Raw genomic sequence first — 23,696 nt, 5'->3', positions numbered from 1 at the left:
TGCATTGATTTTATATCCTGTGACTTTGCTGAATTTCTGTATCAGTTCTAGCAGTTTTTTAGTGGAGTCATTCAGGTTTCCTACATAGAGTATCATGTCATCTGCGATGAGTGAAAATTTGACTTCTTTGCTGATTTGGATGCCTTTTATTTCTTCTTTTTGTCTGATTGCTGAGCTAGGACTTCCAGTACTATGTTGAACAACAGTGGTAAGAATGGACATCCCTTTCATGTTCCTGACCTTGGGGAAAAAGCTCTGTTTTTCCCCATTGAAGATCATCTTAGCTGTGGGTCTTTCCTATATGCCTTTAGGATGTTGAGGTATTTTCCCTCTATCCCTACTTTATTGAGGATTTTTATCAAGAAAGGATGATGTATTTTGTCAAATGCTTTTTCTGCATCTATTGAGAAGATCATATGGTTCTTATCCTTTCTTTTATTAATGTGGTGTATCATGTTGATTGATTTGTGTATGTTGAACCACCCTTGTAGCCCAGGAATAAATCCCACTTGGTCGTGGTGAGTAATCCTTTTAATATACTGTTGGATCCGATTACCTAGTGTCTTGTTGAGAATTTTGCATCCATGTTCAACAGGGATATTGATCTGTAATTCTCCTTTTTAGTGGTGTTTTTCTGGTTTGGGGATCAAGGTAATGCTGTCCTCATAGAATGAGTTTGGAAGTTTTCCTTCCATTTCTGATTTTTGGAACAGTTTCAGAAGAATAGATATTATCTTTTATTTAAATGTTTTCTAGTTGGGACGCCTGGGTGGCTCCATCAGTTAAGCGTCTGCCTTTGGCTTAGGTCATGATCCCAGGGTCCTGGGTTCAAGTCCTGCATTGGGCTCCTTGCTCAGCAGGAAGCCTGCTTCTCCCTCTGCCTTCCTTGTGGGAGACACTCCCCCTGCTTGTGCTCTCTCTCTCTTTCTCTCTGACAAATAAATAAATAAAATCTTTTTAAAAAAATAAACATTTGGTAGAATTCCCCTGAGAAGCCACCTAGCCCTGGACACTTGTTTGCTGGGAGATTTTTGATCACTGCTTCAATTGCTTTGCTGGTTATGGGCCTGTTCTGATATTCTGTTTCTTCCTGTTTCAGTTTGGGTAGTTTATATGTTTCTAGGAATTTATCCATTTCTTCCAGATTGCCTGATTTGTTGGCATGTAATTGCTCATAATATTTTCTTATAATTGTATCTCTGCAGTGTTGGTTGTGATCTCTTCTTTTTCATTCCTGATTTTATTTCTTGGGTCCTTTCTCTTTTCTTTTTGATAAACCTCACTAGGGGTTTATCAACCTTGTTAATTTTTTCAAAGAACCAGCTAATAGTTTTGTTCGTCTGTTCTACTGTTTTTTTTTTTATTTCTGTATCATTGATTTGTGCTCTAATCTTTATTATTTCCCTTCTTTTGCTGGATTTAGGCTTTATGTGCTGTTCATTTTCCAGCTCCTTTAGGTGTAAAGTTAGATTGTGTATTTGAGACTTTTCTTGCTTCTTGAGGATGTACTGCTATATCGTTCTCTCTTAGGACAAACTTTGCTGCATCCCAAAGGTTTTAGACTGCTGTGTTTTCATTTTCACTTGCTTCCATGTATTTTTTTAATTCTTCTTTAATTTCCTGGTTGACCCATTCATTCTTTAGTAGGATGTTCTTTAACCTCCATGTATTTGTGGTCCCCCTAAATATTTTCTTGTGGTTAATTTGAAGTTTCATAGCATTGTGGTCTGAAAATATGCATGATATGATCTCAACCTTTTTGTACCAGTTGAGTCCCGATTTGTGACCCAGTATGTGATCTATTCTAGAGAATGGTCCATGTGCACTTGAAAAGAATGTCTATTCTGCTGCTTTAGGATGAAATGCTCTGAATATTTCTGTTAAGTCCATATGGTCCAGTGTGTCATTCAAAACCCTTGTTTCCTTGCTTGATCTTCTGTTTAGATGATCTGTCCTTTGCTGTGAGTTGAGTGTTAAAGTCCCCTGCTATTATTGTATTATTATCAAAGAGTTTCTTTAATTTTATTATTAATTGATTTATATACTTGGCTGCGTCCAAGTTAGGGGCATAAATATTTACAATTATTGTATCTCTTGTTGGATAGATCCTTTATTATGATATAGTTCCTCCTTATTCTCTTATTATAGTGTCTGTTTTAAATCTAGTTTGATATAAAGATGGCTACTCCAGCTTTCTTTTGATGTCCATTAGCATGACAGATGTTTCTTCACCCCGTATTTTCAGCCTGGAGGTATCTTTGGGTATAAAATGAGTCTCTTGTAGACAGAATATCAGTGGGTCTTCTTTTTTTATCCATTCTGATATCCTTTGTCTTTTGATTGGAGCATTTAGTCCATTTGCATTCCGAGTAATTATTGAAGGATATGAGTTTAGTGGCATTGCATTACCTATGAAGTCACTATTTCTCTGTATTGTCTCTCTTTCTTTCTAGTCCTTGTTACTTTTGGTCTCTTTTTCTCCTCAAATGTTCCCCTTTGATGTTTCTTGCATGGCTGGTTTAGTGTTCATGAACTACTTTAGCTTTTGTTTGTCTTGGAAACTCTTTATCTCTCCTTCTATTCTGAATGACAGCCTTGCTGGATAAAGTATTCTTGCCTGCATATTTTTCCCATTTAGCATGTTGAATGTATCATGCCTCTCCTGGCCTGCCAAGTCTCTGTGAACAGGTCTGCTGCCAGCTTTATGTGTTTACCCTTGCAGGTTAAGTACCTTTTGTCATGAGCTACTTTCAGAATTCTCTCTTTATCTTGGTATTCTGCAAGTTTCACTATGATATGTCTTGATGATGAGCTGTTTTTGTTGATTTTGAGGGGAGTTCTCTCTGCCTCTTGGACTTGAATGCCTGTTTCCTTCCCCAGATTAGGGTAGTTCTCAGCTATTCTTTGTTAAAATAAACCTTCTGCCCCCTTTTTTTGCTCTTCTTCTGGGACTCCTATGATTCAGATATTATTTCATTATATGGAATCGCAGATTTCCCTAAGTCTACCTTTGTAATCTAATAATTTTCTTTCCTTCTTCTTTTCAGCTTCATTATTTTACATAATCCTCAGTTTTGTCCATCCTCATTTTTATGGCCTCTACGTGGTTCTGCATCTTGCTTATAGCATTTTTAATTTTGGTCTGACTAGATTTTTAGTTATTTTATCTCTACAGTAAAGGATTCTCTAGAGGTTCTAGCTTTTTCAAGACCAGCTAGGGTCTTTATAATCGTTGTTTTAAATTCTAGTTCAGACATCTTACTTATATCTGTATTGATTAAATCCCTGGCTGTGAGTACTGCCTCCTGTTTTTTCTTTTGGGGTGAATTTCTCCATCTTGTCATTTTGTCCAGAAAAGAAAGAAGAAAGAAAAAGAAAAAAAGCAAACAAAAAAAAACAATAACAACAAAAACAACAAAAACAGCAACAACAAAACACTAGATCCTGGGTGTGTTGTGGTCTGCTTATTAAAAGAAACTAGATCCCAAATAAGAAGGAAAGAAAAAAAAATATATATATACATACATATATATAAAATAAAATACGATGAAAGGAAACAAAAATAAAAATTAAAGCATATATAAAAATTTTAAAAAATTGAAAAAAGAGAAATGAAATGAAAAAATAATAAAAAATAAAGAATAAAAGTACAAAGGAGGCTAGATACTATTTTCCCCTAGAGCTGAAGCTTTGTAGCCCCCTATGATCAATAAACTTGGTGTGAGTGTGTTGTCTGTGCTGGTCTTCTTGGGGAAGGACCTGTTGCACTGATTCTCAGGTGGACTTGCCCTAGTGGAAATGCACCTCCAGTGCACAGGGAGGCAGTTTTGGTCTAAGCAGCTCTGGACTCCACTAGGTTGCTCTTTGAAAGCTTTCAACACTGATGGGTGGAATGAATATGGCAGCACCCTGCTCTCTACCCTGGAGCTGAAAACTTGTACCCTCCATCCTTCAGTGAACCCTTACAGAAGAGCAATCAATCACTGTTGTCTCCCTGGTTTCTGTCGGAACACTGTATTCACCCTGCCTGTGTTCCAGCTTTTTTTATCTCAGGCACATGACTGAGTTTCAAAACTCCAAATTTTAGGGACTCCTATAGCATGGACCCCCACCTTTCCTACCAGGGAGTATCTCACCATGTTTCTGCCATTTATTGAACCCCTCCCAGCAAAGCAGTTGCACGACTGCACAGTGGCCCTTATGGCAATATAGAGCAGAAAGCTGGCACCTAGGCTCACTGTTCCCATCCAGCTTCCATGCTCCTATCCCTGGGAACAGTGCAGCATTTAAACACCACCCGTTCTTCTTGTGACCCAGGGGATCGTCAGACCATTGATTTGATAACTATTTAGCTATATTTGAGTGATAAGACAAACTTAGGGTTCCCTCACCTCCTCTAATCAGGGATATTTAGTAAGCATTTTCTACATCAACTTTTAAAGTTTATACCTTGAGGTTTTTTTGCAATTGCTACTGTGCATTCAGTAACCTTTCTATGTTAACACCCAAATGGTATGTATGGTCAATTAAATAGACTCATGATTAATTAACAAATACAACCATAACATCTTGCAGCAATTGTTTAAATAAATTTTCATAGAATATGATTTTTACTCTAGAATTTTTTGTGTGTGTGAAAGAATCAAAGTAAGGAGCCTAGACGTATTTGAAAATGTTTCTTTTCTAAGGAAGAGATCATCTTAATCTTCAGGATGTTGACATGCTTAATGTACTTTCTATGTGTTAATTAGACTTGCTTATGCTACTTAGCTTCTCATGAGATGTTTTGGATTAATTTCTGAATTCCATTTAAAATTAATAATATTATGAAAAGAAAATCAACATGACTGCAGAATTTGAAGGGCAGTGAGGTCAGATCTCCCTGCCTTGGTTTATTAAGAGATTGATTAGTAACTAAGCTGTGCCTCGGAGGTGGCTCATGTGCAAGAGCTAAATCAATGTCATGGTTCTTCAAGTTGAGATTTTGGAGCAATATGATGACGTTAACTACATATATTAAATCATTTATCAACTACTATACACAGCACAGTTTGTCCTTTCCTTATAGAATATTCATGAACCTCTCTTTAGGAAGAGTAATCATCTAATCAGTATTTTATTTGCTACTACTACTCAGAAGATTTTCTTATAGCCCTCCTACAGAAAAAGTAAAGTCCATTTCTTTCTTTATTTATATGTTCTCTTAGAATCTCTTAGCTTAGTAAAAAAAAAAAAATCTCAGAAAACCACAAAGATCTTGCTGCTTGAAGAAATACAAGACATGGGATTCCCAAGAAGAAATTAATTGGAGCATTTTAAACTGCACCCAGAGTGGTCTTTTTCTCTGTCCTTTCTTACATGTTATGCAAAATGAATCAAGTGGTTGAGATTAGGAACAATAGGAGGAAAATCAGGAAAGAAGTGAGAAGATTAGGATTGAAGAAGGGACTAATGTTATCACCACAAAATAGCAAGACATATGTGTCAAGAAACAAGGAAGGAAATTGAAAAATTAACTGAAGACTGGAATAAGAAAATCCTCTCAGTCTTGTTCTTGATTTCCTATGATTAGAAGTAAAATACGGTCTTCTGTAATAAGAGAGGAAAAGAAGATCATAGAGTTATGTAAGTTTTTCACTATAATCAATCCTACATATATTCTGACTTTTAGCTTGAGTACAGTTTTATTTCATAGTTTGTTTATAGGTTGTTGTACATTTACGGTCTGTGAAAAGAAAAAATAGTTAACTCTTTAGAAGCAAATAGTTCTTAGTGATAATTGTATGCTATCTGAAAATAATTAACATTATTGAGCAAACTAAATATAAATTGTAAAAATATCTGTAATAATACTTGTGGTTCAAGCAGTTTGGTGCTGATTGCTCTAAGGAATACAGAGTATTAGAATACAAAGTGTTCTTTTTTGGGAGCAATTTGCTTGGGGTGATAAATATAAATAAAATACTATCAATAGAGAAATACAGAATATCAATAAAGAAAAGGCTAATTATTTAGTTGATACATACTAAGAATATGTATTCATTCAGTAACTCTTTGTTGGCTAATCAAGAAATCTAGAATAAATTAGATATTAGAGGTTGAAAGATCATTGTGAGTTCCATGATTAGGAAGTTTTTTTAGGAAGAGGATTCTCTTCTGCTGAGTTCTTATGGATAGATAGATTTCTTCCTTCCTTCCTAAGTGGATACAAATAAATTTACTAAGTAAAGCAAAGCCATGTTTTTAGTAGTGGTAAATCGCTTGGCTGGAGTGTAGGGTACAAACAGATTTTTGTTTAAATGATATAGAAGTGAAAGTTTTAGAAAAGACAGATTTTAGTCATTAGCCAGGATATTTGCAATTGGTGTTCTGGGCAAAAAAGAATTTACTCTTAAGCAAGTAAATGGCATAGTGAAAGATTGTGCATCACTTAATACTCCTTTGCTGATCATTTTCGGATAACCCAACTATAGCTAACTGAAGAAAGAAAGGATTTGTACCAATACATATCACTGAAAAGTTTAGTAAAGAGGGCTTTGGGAATATCCTGGAGGTACAGATGATATAATAAGGAATTGGTTTTTATCTTTCTCTGAACTCTGTTTTAATCCTAGCTTCCATATGTTACTCTCCATCAGTTGTAGGTTTACATCCTCCTAGGCTTAAGTCCAGAAAAAAAGAGACAAATTTCTGTTGACTTCTGAATAAAGTTGCTATATTTTATGCTTGAAACTTCTAGTCACAAACTCATCTCTGAGCCAATTACTATGGCTAAAGGAATAGAATTATACAGATTTACCAGGTGTGGATCACAAGCCTATCCCTGAACCATAACTCCTATGGATAAAATAATTCAGTAATTTAATATTATGGCTGGCTGGGCATAGAACCTGTGTATTATTCCCCATATCCACATAAATAAGAATTGAGGAAGGGTTGTTTCCCAGAGGAAATATTTTTTGTATTATGGGTTGAGAAAGAGAGACAGAAACAGACAGAGTACACCGAGTGCAATGTGGATTTTGGAGGCTGAAATCAATCCAAACATTTATTTAAGGTTGTTATATGATAGCAGTATGTAAAATGGATTGGAAGAAAGAAAGCCTGGTGACAGGAAGACCAAATACTATTGCTATAAATTGTATGAATTTGATCTATATAAATTGAAATAGAAAGAGTGCAAAATTTTTCAAGGTTAACTTGGTAGAACTTGTTGATTAATTAGCTATTGTTAGTGGTGATGATGTTGATGAGCTTGGTGATCCATTAGCTGTTCCAGTTCAAGGTATTTTCATGGTTACACGTGATTTAGAGTTATACTATGGCCCAGAGGTTCCCAAACTTTTTCAAATTACATCACCCTTAATATCCCAGTCATTTTTATTCATGGCACCCCTATACCAAAATAAATACCTAAGAGATCAGTTTAATAAGTACTTAAGTCTGAGAAATAATGTGGTTACATTTCACTTAAAAAAATTTTAAACACCCTGTGGGACCTCTGTTTTATAAACCACAGCTATAGCCATTTTCTTACAAAAATGGGTCATTACTTTTTAAGAATAATCAGGAAATCAAAAATAGATAACTTAAGATTTTCACAGTTACTAGTTTGGTAGCATTGTGTATAAAATATTACCACACTCATTCATATAGATCTTGAGTATGTGATTATTGTATATCATTTTGTCCAAATTTTGTCCAATTTGAATTCTGATTAATTGAGTCTGATTAGAAAGAAAATTTGATGGGGCGCCTGGGTGGTTCAGTTGGTTAAGTGACTGCCTTCGGCTCAGGTCATGATCCTGGAGTCCCGGGATCGAGTCCCACATTGGGCTCCCTGCTCGGCAGGGAGTCTGCTTCTCCCTCTGACCCTCTTCCCTCTCGCGCTCTCTCTCTCATTCTCTCTCTCTCAAATAAATAAATAAAATCTTAAAAAAAAGAAAGAAAATTTGATAAACCTTATTTCACATTTCAGGCATTTGTAGCTGGGGAAAAATTGGCTTGTGTTCCATATATTCAGTTTAGGCCATTTGCCTCCTTTGCACAATGTGATTTATTTTTGGATACGTAAAATGATTTTTTTTCCAAGCCAAACTATATCCAGCTTTATTAAAGATCCTTTTCATACACAATCATGGTATTTTAGGCAGTACAAGGGCAGACAATTGTCAACAATATACAACAACTTCCAAACTCCCTCTTCAATGGACTACCAACATTAGAAAGCCACTGTAAAACCCAATGAAGTCTTCATGTGGTGCTCTGAATGGGGAAAAGTTTAGAATGAGGGTTGACAGTTCACACTTAGCATGTTGTTTAACAACTTTTCACAAGCTGACCCTGACCTTCAGGAAATGAAATGAAAATGGCAGAATTATCAATCTGAATATCCACAAGCTAAGAAAGGAACTCTTTTGAGGGACGCCATCTCAATGGTGACACTGTAAAGTCCAGATTGCCTGATATACTGGGAACCATTTATTGGGTTCAGGCTCCAACAGGTCTCTGGGTTTAAGGGAGTCAAGTCTATGTTGAAGACAGAAGAGGACGTGAAAAATGAATTTTAGTTTTTCCACACCACCAAGGTGTTCATGCCAAGGTAGCTAATGTGTGTCCACATCAAGGAATCCATCCTCCTAGGAACCAAGAGGAAATTTCTCAAAACTAGAAGGGAAAGGTGTTTTTCCCTTGTATCAATCTAGCTTTGAATCAATCTGTTCTTTTTTTTTTTAAGATTTTTATTTATTTGAGAGAGAGAGAATGAGAGATAGAGAGCATGAGAGGGAAGAGGGTCAGAGGGAGAAGCAGACTCCCTGCTGAGCAGGGAGCCCGATGTGGGACTCGATCCTGGGACTCCAAGATCATGACCTGAGCCGAAGGCAGTCACTTAACCAACTGAGCCACCCAGGCGCCCCTTTGAATCAATCTGTTCTATTAGTGACATATGTCCTCCCAAAACAATGAAGTGTTCTGTGTGCTAATAGCATAGCTTAAAGAAAACCACAAAATTCTGCATTTTTATAAAACTTAATTAAAAAAATAGTATTTCAAAGTGTACAGTCCCCAGAAGTACACAGTTATAAAAAATGCACACACTTCACTTGGCATCTCCAGCACTTTCAGCTTTCTGTGCTTGGTCTGTTTTGACATCTCTGTTTTCTGCAGGGTTATTCCCATCCTGGCCAGCATCAGCTTTCCCCTTTTCCCTTTCCCTTTGGGTATCTTCTCTCCATTCTTTGCAGGGGCCTTTTTAGGCTTGGGCTCTGGCTTTGGAGGAACAGGTTTAGCAGATAACCTTGCAGATCTTCTCTGTGGCTCATTCTTCACCGTGGCTTTATCTCCTTTAGCACCCCCTTCAGGCTCTCTCTTGGGCATGGTGGCAACAGCACTGGATGGGGTGGGGAGTGGATACAGCAGCAGGTGGGTCTTGGCCAGTCTAGGGATCATTCTTGCCCCTTCTTCTTCACACTGCTCTGTGAAATGATTTTTATGGCATTTATAACTTACTGTGAATGATTAGAAAATAATTTTTTTGTGGGGAGGAGAAAGCTAGGAGATAGGGGCCTCGTTACAATGGGCATCAGGTTGTCAGAGAGAAAGGGCACGGGGACAAGAAAGATACATAGAAATGGAGCAAAAATAACCTAAGATAAATATGGATCACTTCTCAATTTTCCAAGAATTAACCTTGATTATGATTGGATAAGTCAACAAAAGAGCTAAGTAAGTATCAGGCAAGTAGGCATACAGATATTTACAGAACAAGTTGAACTAGCAAGCATTTTGATATACTTCAAATTTTATTAGTGTTTCATTCTGATTATTTAGACATATGGGTTAAATAAATCTCATCAGTATATTTGTGACTTTTCTTAATTTGATTCAAAGACTGTTACACAGGGGGTGCCTGGGTGGCTTAGTCTGTTAAGCATCTGCCTTCGGCTCAGGTCATGATCTCAGGGTCCTGGGATCGAGCCCCACATCGGGCTCCCTGCTCAGCAGGGACTCTACTTCTCTCTCTCACTCTCCCTCTGTGCTTTCTCTCTCTCAAATAAATAAATAAAACTTAAAAAAAAGGACTGTAAAACACAAGAAGAAACATGTCATTGACAATAATAAAAGTGGACAATTATAAAGCTGTGAAGAGTGAAAATAAATGGTATATGTCCTAGATATTTTTTGCTTTCAGATTCACTCTCCCAGAGAATTCTTTATATACTGTCTGTAATGTGCATCACAGAAGACTGAGTGATTATTCTCTCTTCTAGGACCATAGGGATTAGTCCTTTCAGAGGACACAATCTTATGTGGACTTTTCTCACCTGTTGCTCACCCTTAAGGTCTGTGCCACACTTCATGGTATGTTAGAGCTCAAAATAGTATTCCACCTTCAGTAAGCCCATGTGATATACACGCCCTTCTGAAGGAAATATAAATACCAATACACACACACATATAATTTCTTTTTAAAATGCTTTGAATTCAACATAGTCATTATTTAATATAAGTAACATAGTTTATAGTAAAATACATTTTAAAGGTTTTGACTTTTCATTTTGGGTTTGTATGGTTTCATTATTTAAACTTTACATTTGACTCATTATAGCAAATCTAGGTATAAATTAGTATATTTAAGATATTCCTGAAGATCATCTTTTATTAATTTATTCCAGAAACTGTAGTTATCACGTACTACATCACTTACTACATACTTGCTACAATACTGTGAGGGAAACAAAGACAGTATAGGGAACACTAACAATGCAGTGGTTTTCAATTCAGGTGATATGTTACCATCACCTGAGCAATTTTTAATCATCGCTCAAGACAGAATAACTGGGGTTTTCAACCTGGACATGGGTATAAGTCCCAGGTATTTCTAATTTTCATTCAAGGTAGAGAATGACTCGTCAAATGAGAAGTCTGCTCTTTTAAGTTAGAGGTATTCCTTAGATTCACTTGCTAATTATTTGGGGTCTTGAGAAAATAAGGATGATATAGTTATGGTATCTGTTCATTTTCAGTCCAAATCCTGACAATTAAAGGTATTACTGGAATCATAGGACTGAAAAAATGCAAATACATTTCCCCAAACTTAAAGCACAGGCATCATAGTGTTCCAAAGCAAATAAGAGAATTCTAGTGATTATAGAATTGATATTCCTTTTCTTCCTTTGCCACTGCCTGCTGACCCAATTCACATTGTTTATTCACAGGATAAGAGAGATGTTTTTAAGGATTCTCCACAGATACGAGTGATTGATATTAAAAAAGACACTCTGGCTTTACGGATGCTGCTACAAAACACAATTTGAAGATGAAATCCCCTACAAAGTTATCTTCCACCCTGCAACAAAAAAGTGTAGTGGTAGCATGTTTGGATGTAGAAAACAGGAAATAATCTATTAAATCTGTATCCAGAGAGAATCTTTTATTGATTTACTTAAAGAGCTTAATTTTAAACATAGTTTTATTTATATTGCACTGAGACTTCCACATATTCTGTTATTTATTTGGGCAAGGATAAAATTGTATGCAAAAATGATATATTGTCAAAATAATCACTTTTAAAAGAAATGCACATAAACATAAAAATAAACTTATCTTAATTTTTGCCTTATTTTCTATTAAAGTAATGTATCCTTAATCACAGGAAAATTTGGATTGTAGAAAATATAAAGAAGATAATAGAGATCACCCATAATGCCACACAGAAATAACCACATTTGGTATTATTATTTCATAATTTTATTTCTTTTTTTTTAAAGATTTATTTATTTATTTGACAGAGAGAGAGACACACACACAGTGAGAGAGGGAACACAGCAGTGGGAGTGGGAGAGGGAGAAGCAGGCTTCCCACGGAGCAGGGAGCCCGACGTGGGGCTCGATCCCAGGACCCTGGGACCCTGGGACCATGACCTGAGCTGCAGGCAGACGCTTAACGACTGAGTCACCCAGGCGCCCCATAATTTTATTTCTTCTAGATACTCAGTAATGCTAGCTAAAAGCTTTTGAAGTTTAAGTTCTGAAATTCCCTTTCTTCTAGCAGATAAATTAGTTTAATCCATGTATATTTGTTGTAATTTATTGTGAACCTTGATGTATTTCTAAAACTTTGTCTTATTGTTTTACTGCCAATACTTTCTTCCCTCTTTCCTCTCCCTTCCTACCTTCTGTTCAGTTGAGAATCTTTTGTATACCTTGCATTTTTGAGGTCATAATCTATTGTATTTAGTCCTGCTTTTTTACATAACAGTAAACTTTTTTGTGATCATGATTCTGATTATTATGATGCATAATTTTAAGGCCTGCCTGATATTTTATCATTTTACTTTATTATAATCTAAATAAATACAATTATTTCATTAGAATAGAGTTTTTATGGAGAATCACTGTATCAAAATGTCTGAGCTTTTTAAAAACCTTTCATGCATATTACTAAATTATTTTCTCAAAAGATTGTCTTGGTTACTGCTTCTTGTAGTGATATTAGAAAATATTAATCATTGCATCCATACCAGCAATGAATATTATTAATTTTAATGCTGTGAAAATTTGATTAAATAAAATATACATAGCATTTCTTAAAACTTGCATTTTTTGGTTTATTTTTTAATCATTCATTTTTTTCTTTCATGTATCTAATCATGTCTTTTATCAATTTATCTATTGTGATCTTAATATTTTTTCACATCTGTTGCTGTGAGCTCCATATAACTATGTCTGTCATCTTTTTGAAGCTTTTCCCCAGTTTATATTTTGACTTTTAAATTCATTAATAATTTTTAGTATATGCAATTTAAAAATTATCCTTTGTGTTTTCTTTTATTCAGAGATTGGTAAATGTTTTTCCTTTTCCTATTAGTTTAATTCATCTGAGTTTATATTGATGTATGAAGTGAGATTAGAATATTTATGGATTTTTCCAACTGTCTAATTGCTTATGTCCTTAATTATATCAAATATCATATCTTTATCTGTTGGCACTTTGACAGATGGAAAATATAAGCATTACATTATGAATGTAAGCCTGGGTTCAAATCTCAGTTCCCCTATGTAATGACACCCTTATCTTGGGCAAATTGCTTAATCTATGTGCCTCAGTTATGTCATCTCTAAAATGAACACAAAGAAAGAGTCTGTATCACAGGATAATTGTGAGGGGTATGGTATAATGATGTACTGTATGGTGACTAACATAATATAATGAAAATAAATAAATACATAAAAAAAAAATAAAGTATATGACACATAGTAAATGCCCAGGAAATGTTACCTTTTATTGAATATGTTTATTCTTGGAAGAATATCACACTTTAATTTATGGAGCTTTATTTTATGGTTTTCTATCTACTAGGATTTTTCTCATTTTATTAGCCTTGAGAAACAATTTGGCACAGTATTTAAGCACATGAACTCTAGAGCTGAACTACCTGGGTATGAATCCTAACATCCAAACTAACTATATGACCTTGGGTAAATTGCTTTACATATTTGTTTTTTAATTTTTCTATCTGTAAAATTGAGATATTTATGTCATTTGGCTCAGAGATTTACTGTGAGGATTAAATATATGTAAAGTAGTTAGTAGTAAAAGTGTTGCTAGCATGAGCTATTATTTGTTTCAAAATGTTCTTAATATCCTTTTCATCCATTTTTATCCTCTAATGAAATTGAGACCTATTCTGTAAAGTTTAGAGAGATCCCATTTCTATTTTGATTTCAAGTATGTTGCTTTGGAAAAATTAATAATACTGAGTCTTCTTACGAAAGAAAAAGCTGTATTTCTCCAATTTTTCAATGCTTCTTTTAGATATATCAGTAAATAATTATAGTTTTAAAAAAATTTCACACTATCTATTAAGAATACTACTAAATAATTGTGTTTGATATTGTACATAAGGGCTTTATTTTTCTTATTTCTAAGTATTTATTGTTAATACACAAGAAAACCATTGTTTGGTTTATATTTATCTTCTGTATAGCCACTTTGCTCCTAACTCTAGTATTTTACTTAAATCCATTTTCTTTCCTATTGTATATAATCCCATAGTATACAAATAATAGTTTTGCTTCCTCTTTTCTAATTGTTTAAAATCTGAGTTTTTACTTCATTTTGTACTGTATTTGCCTAAACTTCCAGAATAATGATGAATTCATGTATTTAACAAATACTCAGTGGCTGTTTTCCATGTTTCAGTTTCCATGGAAAGCACTTGATAAATGGGATAAACCAACAGACAGCAGAGCCATCGGCCCTGTCCTTACAGAACTTTAAAACTAGTTTCATGGTCTTAACATAGTATCTATCAAATGTTGTGTGTGGGTTTGCATTATTTGGAGAAGATGTTATAGCTTTCATTAGATTATCAGAAAGAGTTTGTGATCATAAAAGGTTGAGAATCATTAGTCCTAATTTATGGTGATGTATTTAAGCCTTATTTATATTCTGATTAATTTTATTTCATAATGATTTAAATGTTCTTATTCTCTATTATAAACTTTATATATTTGAAAGTAACTATGGTCACATTATTAATTTCCTTAATGTATTCATATTTTAAAAATTACCCACATTCTAAAATATCAGTTATTACTTTTCCATAGGACTCTGTTAAAATAACCTACACATTATAAAGAAGACTCTCTATAGATACATTAGTTTAAATTTAAAAAAACAATATTTTAAGTGTTAAAAGACAATATTGAAAATACAATTCAAGTTACAAATTAGTCACCCATGATTTCTAAGAAACAAGGAATAAATTGGCTCATGGTTTGCAATCTTAATTTGTGATTATTTACTCTAGACTAAAGATTAGGTATTTAAATAAATGTGCTTAAGTGAAAAATAAACAAATAGGCTTGTGTGTGTTTGTTTGTTTGTTCTTTTGCCAGCAATTATTCTTTGCACATTTCTATTACCTGATTGCTAGGGAAGACAGCAGGACTTTCTCAGGGTTTGGTATAATGTCTACGGGAGCACTTTGTCACTTGAGAGAACAGAGTAAAGAGTCTAGCCAGCTGGGTGGCTCTCCACAAGCAAAACAAGGTTGAACAATGTGAGAGATGCCCAGTCTTGAGGACAAAGAACAAGCCTCACTCCCCCACTGCCTCTCACTTTACCCCACAATAGCATGCCAGTAGGTATGCAGCCCTGGACCAGCAGATGAGTTGCTTCATGGAGCCAGTCATTTCAAATCCTTGAAAGTATTTTGAATGGAGCTATAAAAAGTTAAAGCATTGAACATTCCCTTCTCAAGTTATTATCTGTAAGGGTTCAATGTGCTATTTTAGGAAATTCACTTTCCATCTGTTTGCCTAATTTATTTACAAATAAACTAGAGAGATTTTTTTCAAAGGTTGAGGAGAAGTGGCTAGACTTGTAATTGGGATGATGGACCCTCACTGAATGGATTTTAGCCACAATGTGAAGAGGAAAAGACAAAGATAGTGGATGCTATGAGTGATTTAAAACAAAACGAAATTACCAAGACAGTTAAATATGACAGTACAGTTAGAATGTGATTGAGGAAAGAGAACAGGGCAACAGGTATATTCTTCCTTCTCTTTTCAGTCTCTTCAGTTTATTCCTTCAGGTGTTGTACAATAGTACATAATTATTATTTTTAGGTCAATGAAATAATTATACTCTAAAGGCATTTATCCATTCAAGGATTTAAAAAGTGTTCATTGAGCATTTCCTGTGTAAAGGCAGGTGGTAGCTTCTGGAGCTTTCCCTTTTGAAGCTTATAGACCAATGGGGGCATCATGCACTGATCATTGTTTAATCATAAAATGCAACACTTGTAATGAAAGAAAGGCACAGGGAACTATGAAAGTGCAATAGGAAAACCTGATTTCACTTGTGGATTGAGAGACAACTTCTTTAAGGAATGTTTAGGTTCCACTCTGAGAAATGCATATGTTAGACACAGAAAAGCATGTGATAGGCCAGCAGCAATTAGACAAAGCAGAACCTTGTGGCTCACATTAACACATTTATTATTATTATTATTATTATTATTTTAAATTTAGTGGGCCATAAATGGAGGAGGACCATATCATATTCCCAATATTAAAAACCACTGTAACTTCAGTTTGGGAATATTAAAAAGATCTGGAGATCAATAGTGGTGATGATTACACAACAATGTGAGTATACTTAACGCCACTGAACCATATACTTAAAAATGGTTAAACTGGTAAGTATTATGATGTACATATTTTACCACAATAACAAAATAATATACTCAATCTCTCTAAAAATATGCCCTTACATGGATAATTATATTAACCATCTCAGCGTGTTATGATAGTATTAAAAGAGGTAATTCAAGTAAAGAACTTGACAGATGCCTTGGCAGAGTTGAACTATTATATGTATATTCCAATGATGAGGAGAATGCAGATGACCACTGTGCTGTGGATGAAGATGTTAGGATCCAAATACCATCATTTATTATCATTGGCAAGTAGTGTAACTGCTTAACTTCATTTTCTTGATTTGGTTTTTGGCATGAAAAGCAGTTACCTATACGTTATTGTGAAGGTGAAAGATATGTAAAACATATCTGCCCAGTATCTGGAAAGTAGTAGGTGTTCAACAAATAAGTAATTTCTTTTACTGGACTACTACTCATGGGATATTAATCCCTAAAACTATACAAAAATTATCAGTAAAAATCACACACAAATATATCAGTTGTAAATTCTAAGAATAGGGTTCCTGGGTGGCTCAGTTGGTTAAGTGACTGCCTTCAGCTCAGGTCATGATCCTGGAGTCCCAGGATCGAGTCCCACATCGGGCTCCCTGCTCAGCAGGGGGTCTGCTTCTCCCTCTGACCCTCCCCCCTCTCATGTGCGCTCTGTCCATTCTCACTCTCTCAAATAAATAAATAAATAAAATCTTTAAAAAAATAAATAAACAAATTCTAAGAATAATAAAGATACTGGACTAGTCCTGAAGTCATTTGTAAGGAGAGTGATTGCTGGATCATATGCTATGAGTATGTTTAATTTTGTAAGAAATTGTCAACCTGTCTTTGAAAGTAGCTGTAGCATTTTCGCATTCCCACTAGCATTGAATAAGATTTCCAGTTGCTCCATACTCCTCACCAGCACTTCGTGTTGCCAGTGTTCTGGATTTGAACCATTCTAATAGATGTGTAGTGATATTTTCTTGTTTTGATTTGCAATTCCCTAATGACATGACATGTTGAACATCTTTTCATGTGCTTATCTGCCATCTGTATATCTTCTTTATCTTTTGCCCTTTTTTTAATTGGGTTGTTTTCTTGTTGTTGAATTTTAAGAGTTCTTTTTATATTTTAGATACTAGTTCTTTATCAAATATATCTTTTGCAAATATTTTCTCCCATTCTATGACTTGCCTTTTAATTCTCTTGATACTGTTTTTCAGAGCAGGAACTTTTATTTTAATGAAATCCAGCTTATCAGTTATTTTCTCCAGGATTGTGCCTTTGTGCCTTTGGTGTTGTATGTACACAAGGTCACCTAGGTTTTCTCCTATGTTACTTTCTAGGAGTTTTGTAGTTTTGCATTTTACATTTAGGTCTGTGATCCATTTTATGAAGACTGTAAAGTCCATGTCCAAAGTCATATTTTGCATGTGGATATCCAGTTGTTCCAGCAACATTTGTTGAAAAGATGATCTTTGCTCCATTGTACTGCCTTTGCTCCTTTGTAAAGATCAGCTGACTATACTTAAGGGGGTCTATTTCTGGGCTCTCTATTCTGTTCCATTATTCTGTTTTTCTTTTGCTAGTATCACACTGTCTTGTTTACTATAGCATTATAGTAAGTCTTGAAGTCAGGTGGTGTCAGTCCTCTGTATTTGTTATTCTCCTTTAATATTATGCTGTAGTTTTTTTTTTTCATTTTGGTGAGACTCATTTTTTTTTATTAACATATAATGTATTATTTGTTTCAGGGGTCCAGGTCTGTGATTCCTCAGTCTTACACAATTCACAGCACTCACCATAGCACATACTCTCCCCAGTGTCCATCACCCAGCCACCCCATCCCTCCTACCCCCACCACCCCCCGCTCCAGCAACCCTCAGTTTGTTTCCTGAGATTAAGAGTCTCTTATGGTTTGTCTCCCTCTCTGGTTTCATCTTGTTTCATTTTTCCCTTCCTTCCTCTATGATCCTCTGTTTTGTTTCTCAAATTCCTCATGTCAGTGAGATCATATGATACTTGTCTTTCTCTGATTGACTTATTTCGCTCAGCATAATACCCTCTAGTTCCATCCACATCATTGCAAATGGCAAGTTTTCTGGTTTTTGATAGCTGCATAATATTCTATTGTATATATATATATACCACATCTTTATCTATTCATCTGTTGATTGACATCTTGACTCTTTCCATAGTTTGGCTATTGTGGACATTGCTGCTATAAACAGTGGGGTGCACATGCCCTTTCAGATCCCTACATTTGTATTTTTGGGGTAAATACCCAGTAGTGCAATTGCTGGGTCATAGGGTAGCTCTAGTTTCACCTTTTTGAGGAACCTCCATACTGTTTTCCAGAATAGCTGCACCACCTTGCATTCCCACCAACAGTGTAGGAGGGTTCCCCTTTCTCCGCATCCTTGCCAACATCTGTCGTTTCCTGACTTGTTAATTTTAGCCATTCTGACTGGTGTGAGGTGATATCTCATTGAGGTTTTGATTTGGATTGCCCTGGTGCCGAGTGATACTGAGCACTTTTTCATGTGTCTGTTGGCCATTTGGATGTCTTCTTTGGAGAAATGTCTGTTCATGTCTTCTGCCCATTTCTTGATTGGATTATTTGTTCTTGGGGTGTTGAGTCTGATAAGTTCTGTATAGATTTTGGATACTAGCCCTTTATCTGATATGTCATTTGCAAGTATCTTCTCCTATTCTGTCCATTGTCTTTTGGTTTTGTTGACTGTTTCCTTTGTTGTACAGAAGCTTTTTATCTGTTTGAAGTCCCAATAGTTCATTTTTGCCCTTGCTTCCCTTGCCTTTGGCGATGTTTCTAGGAAGAAGTTGATGTGGCTAAGGTCGAAGACGTTGCTGCCTGTGTTCTCTTCAAGGATTTTGATGGATTCCTGTCTCACATTTAGGTCTTTCAACCGTTTTGACTCTATTTTTGTGTGTGGTGTAAGGAAATGGTCCAGTTTAATTCTTCTGCATGTGGCTGTCCAATTTTCCCAAAACCATTTGTTGAAGAGACTGTCTTTTTTCCATTGGACACTCTTTCCTGTTTTGTCAAAGATTAGTTGACCTTAGAGCTGAGGGTGCATTTCTGGCTCTCTGTTCTGTTCCATTGATCTATATGTCTGTTTTTGTGCCAGAACCATACCGTCTTGATGATTACAGCTTTGTAATACAGCTTGAAGTCTGGAATTGTGATGCCACCAGCTTTGCTTTTCTTTTTCAACATTCCTCTGGCTTTTCAGGGTCTTTTATAGTTCCATACAAATTTTAGGATTATTTGTTCCATTTCTGTGAAAAAAGTTGATGGTTTTTTGATAGGGATTGCATTGAATGTGTAGATTGCTCTAGGTAGCATTGACATCTTCCCAATATTTGTTCTTTGAATCCATGAGCATGGAACGTTTTTCCATTTCTTTGTGTCTTCCTCAATTTCTTTCATGAGTATTCTGTTGTTTTCTGAGTACAGATTCTTTGCCTCTTTGATTAGATTTATTCCTAGGTATCTTATGGTTTGGGGTGCAGTTGTAAATGGGATTGATTCCTTAATTTCTCTTTCTTCTGTCTTGTTGTTGTTATATATAAATGCCAGTGATTTCTATGCATTGATTTTATATCCTGCCACTTTACTGAACTCCTGTATGAGTTCTAGCAGTTTTCGGGTGGAGTCTTTTGGGTTTTCCACATAAAGTATCATATCATCTGCAAAGAGTGAGAGTTTGACTTCTTCTTTGCCGATTCGGATGCCTTTTATTTCTTTTTGTTGTCTGATTGCTGAGGCTACGACTTCTAGTACTATGTTGAATAACAGTGCTGATAGTGGACATACCTGCCATGTTCCTGACCTTAGGGGAAAAGCTCTGTTTTTCCCCATTGAGAATGATATTTCCTGTGGGTTTTTCATAGATGGCTTTTATGATATTGAGGTATGTACCCTTTAGCCCTACACTGTGAAGAGTTTTAATCAGGAAAGGATGTTGTACTTTGTCAAATGTTTTTTCTGCATCTACTGAGAGGATCATATGGTTCTTCTTCTTTTATTAATGTATTGTATCACATTGATTGATTGGAAGATGTTGAACCAACCTTGGTGAATAATCCTTTAATGTACTGTAATAATATGGAACACTTCACAAATTTGTGTGTCATCCTTGCACAGGGGTCATGCTAATCTTCTCCATATCATTCTGATTTTAGTATATGTGCTGCCAAAGCAAGCACTCTCCTTTAATATTGTTTTGGTGATTTTGGTTCTATTACCTCTCCATCTAAACTTTAGAATTGGTTTGTCAACACACAAAATAACATAAGATAACTTGCTGGGATTTTGATTGGGATTGTATTGAATCTATAGATCAAGTTGGGAAGAACTGATGTCTTGACAATGTTGAATCTTCTACCTTTTTACCTTTGCATGAAAATTTGCTAAGGGCACCTGGGGGGCTCAGTCAGTTAAGCATCTGCCTTCGGCTCAAGTCATGATCCCAGGGTCCTGGGATCGAGCCCTACATCAGGCTCTTGCTCAGTGAGGAGCCTGCTTCTCTCTCTCCCTCTGCCTCTCCCCCCTGCTCATGCTCTCTCTCTCAAATAAATTAATAAAATCTTTAAAAAAAGAAAATTTCTCCCTCTGCCTGCTGTTCTGCCTACTTGTGCTCTCTCTCTGTCAAATAAATAGATAAAATCTTTTAAAAAAAGTAATCTTTGCAAAGAAGTCTTAAAAAAAAGAAAATTTGCTAAAATACTTGCTTAATGAAAGAATAAATTGAACTCTTCTATACCATAGCCATATCTCAAGAGTTTATCCTCTTTCTGCAGCTTAGTTCTAGCCGAATAACCAGCTGGCTGATAAAGTTAAATATCTAACACTGAGAAGTTGCCTCTTTGCATTAGGCCAGTCTGAAGATAAAGGATGCATAGATTAGACAGATGCAATTACCAGAAGGTGGCAGGAAGGACATAACTACAGTGTACCTGAGCTTATCATAGGTTAAAAAAACTATGTCACTGTGTACACCCTAAATATGTTGTGATCAATGGGGGTTTTCAGCTTTATAAAATAATATGTATGTTTCCTGGAAACAAACTGAGGGTTACAGAAGGGATGGGGTAGAGGGATAGGGTAGCTGGGTGATGGCTATTAAGGAGGGCATGTGTTGTGATGAGCACTGGGTGTTATACACAACTAATGAATCATTGAACACTACATCAAAGAGTAATGATGTACTATATGTTGGCTAACTGAACGTAATAAAAAAATAAAATAAAATAATATGTATGTTCTAGATGAGTCAGGGGAGTTTCTTATTTTCAGCAAAACATTAGGTACTGACTCCTATTCAAATAAAAATACTAATTGCCAAAATTGAAATGGAATATTCCCAGAGGAGACACACCAACAGGAGATGATAGAACCATAATTAAACAATCATTACTATTTTAAAGAAAGATGAGTACCTATAGTAATTCACAAACCTCCTGTGTGTACATTAGGAATAATACCTGATTTAGTTAAGATATTTTCCATTGATAAAAATACTGATTATTTTGGGGGGATGTAACTTATTCCACAACTCTTAGTTTATTTTTTTTAATTATGTTATGTTAATCACCATACATTACATCATTAGTTTTTGATGTAGTGTTCCATGATTCATTGTTTGCGTATAATACCCAGTGCTCCATTCAATACATGACCTCTTTAATACCTATCACCAGGCTAACCCATCCCCCCAACCCATCTCCCCTCTAGAACCCTCAGTTTGTTTCTCAGAGTCCATAGCCTCTCATCGTTCGTCTCCCCTTCCGATGTACCCCCCTTCATTTTTCCCTTCCTACTATCTTTTTTTTTTTAAGACATAATGTATTATTTGTTTCAGAGGTACAGGTCTGTGATTCAACAGTCTTACACAATTCACAGCGCTCACCATAGCACATAGCACGTCTTTCTCTGATTGGCTTATTTCATTTAGCATAATACCTTCTAGTTCCATCTGCATCATTGCAAATGGCAAGATTTCGTTCCTTTTGATGGCTGCATAAAATTCCATAATTTTATGGAATTAATTAATTAATTAATTAAAAAATTTAAAAAAATAATTTTTTTTAATTTTCTTCTGTATCCATTCATCTGTCGATGGACATCTTGGCTCTTTCCATAGTTTGGCTATTGTGGACATTGCTGCTATAAACACTGGGGTGCATGTAGCCCTTCAGATCACTACATTTGTATCCTTGGGGTATATATCCAACAGTGCAATTGCTGGGTTGTACGGTAGCTCTATTTCCAACTTTTTGAGGAACCTCCATACTGTTTTCCAGAGTGGCTGTACCAGCTTTCATTCCCACCAACAGTGTAGGAGGGTTCCCCTTTCTCCGCATCCTCGCCAATAGCTGTCATTTCCTGACTTGTTAATTTTAGCCATTCTGACTGGTGTGAGGTGATACTCATTGAGGTTTTGATTTGGATTTCCCTGGTACCAAGCAATGTTGAGCACTTTTTCATGTGTCTGTTGGCCATATGGATGTCTTTTTTGGAAAAATGTCTGTTCATGTCTTCTGCCCAGTTCTTGATTGGATTGTTTGTTCTTTGGGTTTAGAGTCTGATAAGTTCTTTATAGATTTTGGATAATAGCCCTTTATCTGATATGTCATTTGCAAATATCTTCTCCCATTCTGTCGGTTATCTTTTGGTTTTGTTGACTGTTGTCAACAAAAGCTTTGTTGTGCAAAAGCTTTTCATCTTGATGAAGTCTGAATAGTTCATTTTTGCCCTTGCTTCCCTTGACTTTGGCGATGTTTCTAGGAAGAAGTTGATGCGGCTGAGGTCGAAGAGGTTGCTGCCTGTGATCTCTAGGATTTTGATGGACTCCTGTCTCAAATTTAGGTCTTTCATCCATTTGGAGTCTACTTTTGTGTGTGGTGTAAGGGAGTGGTCCAGTTTAATTCTTCTGCATGTGGCTGTCCAATTTTCCCAACACCATTTGTTGAAGAGACTGTCTTTTTTTCCATTGGACACTCTTTCTTGTTTTGTCAAAGATTCGTTGACCATAGAGCTGAGGGTCCATTTCTGGGCTCTCTATTCTGTTCCATTGAATTATGTGCCTGTTTTAGTGGTGTATGGAAAGCTTGCAGGGAACAAAAGCTACCAAGAGCAAACCCGAGTAGATTACTTAGCCCGGCCCCTGGCAAAGGTGGGGCAATTCCTCCTGGGGCAAAGACATTTGAGAACCACTGCCCCTCCCCCAGAAGATCAGCAAGAACAGCCAGCCAGGACCAAGTTTACCAATCAATGAGAACAGCAGAACTCCAGCAGTAGGGGAATACAGCACATAGAATTCATGGCTTTTTTTTCCCCCGATTCTTTAGTCTTTCAAAGTTAATTTTTTTTAATTTTCTTTTCTCTCCTTCTATTTTTATTTGAATTTGAATGTTTCCCTTTTTCAACCAACATCTTTCTTTTTTTTTGATGTAGTGTTCCATGATT

At 35.7% G+C, this 23,696-nt stretch overlaps 1 protein-coding gene, 1 non-coding gene and 1 pseudogene across 2 annotated transcripts in view; 1 reads left to right on the top strand and 2 right to left on the bottom strand.

The window, feature by feature from the left end:
• Positions 1-23,696, top strand: part of CNTN1 (contactin 1) — a 290,240-nt gene that overhangs the window by 169,936 nt on the left and 96,608 nt on the right. The gene's annotated exons all lie outside the window — the stretch shown is intronic.
• LOC112832657 (non-histone chromosomal protein HMG-17 pseudogene) lies at positions 9,101-9,378 on the bottom strand (annotated as a pseudogene).
• LOC112832744 (U6 spliceosomal RNA) lies at positions 20,328-20,434 on the bottom strand. Its single transcript, XR_003210441.1, has one exon. It is a non-coding gene; the product is annotated as a U6 spliceosomal RNA (small nuclear RNA).

The sequence above is a fragment of the Callorhinus ursinus genome, unplaced genomic scaffold (genome assembly GCF_003265705.2).
Source record: "Callorhinus ursinus isolate GAN/ISIS: 27379988/994484 unplaced genomic scaffold, GSC_fseal_2.0 scaffold44, whole genome shotgun sequence".
Lineage (NCBI taxonomy): Eukaryota > Metazoa > Chordata > Mammalia > Carnivora > Otariidae > Callorhinus > Callorhinus ursinus.
The sequence above is the reverse complement of the archived record's forward strand: the minus strand, read 5'-3'. Positions and strand labels throughout refer to the sequence as shown.